At 56.2% G+C, this 525-nt stretch overlaps 1 protein-coding gene across 1 annotated transcript in view; it reads left to right on the top strand.

The window, feature by feature from the left end:
- Nucleotides 1-256: 256 nt before the first annotated feature.
- OCIAD2 (OCIA domain containing 2) overlaps nt 257-525 on the top strand; it is a 16,926-nt gene continuing 16,657 nt past the window's right edge. The window contains exon 1 of the mRNA XM_006759272.2: nt 257-484. The gene's annotated coding sequence lies outside the window, so the exon portion shown is untranslated. The remainder of the gene's footprint in view (nt 485-525) is intronic.

Here is a 525-nt window from a genome sequence, read left to right as displayed (position 1 = left end):
TATGTGATGGATGTTAGCTAGCTTTCTTGTGATCATTTTGCAATGTATACAAATATGGAACCATGATGTTGTACACCTAAAGCTAATACACTATTACATGTCAATTGTATCTCACGTTTTTAAAAGAGGGATTGCAGGTAACTGAAGTCAATGCCAGGCTCAAGGAGAGTGTTCCGTGAATGGCTGTTGCGTTCCTGATGGGAGGAGGGAGTTATCGGAAAGGCACCAGGAGGCAGTGTCAGGACAATTCTGGGGAGTGTGGTGGGAGTTTTGGGCTAGAGCCGTCCGGGCCTGACCGCTGAGTGTGGGCACCGATGCCACCGCCAGAGGAAGGGGCAGCAAAGTGGGGAACCGGGGTGCCGCCGATGAGTGACTTGGGGGAGTAAGTGAGAAGCGGCGAGCGGAGGGGGCGGAGCAAGAGGAGGAAGGAGAAGGCTGGAGGGGAGGTCCGAGGAGAGAAGTGAGGGCCCGCAGGGGAAGAGAGGTGAGGGGCCCTGGGGCCCTGGGGCCGCCGGGAGAGAGGCG

Source organism: Myotis davidii, unplaced genomic scaffold, assembly GCF_000327345.1.
Source record: "Myotis davidii unplaced genomic scaffold, ASM32734v1 scaffold455, whole genome shotgun sequence".
Classification (NCBI taxonomy): Eukaryota; Metazoa; Chordata; class Mammalia; order Chiroptera; family Vespertilionidae; genus Myotis; species Myotis davidii.
Note: the sequence above shows the minus strand (reverse complement) of the source record. Positions and strands in the feature narration are given on the sequence as shown.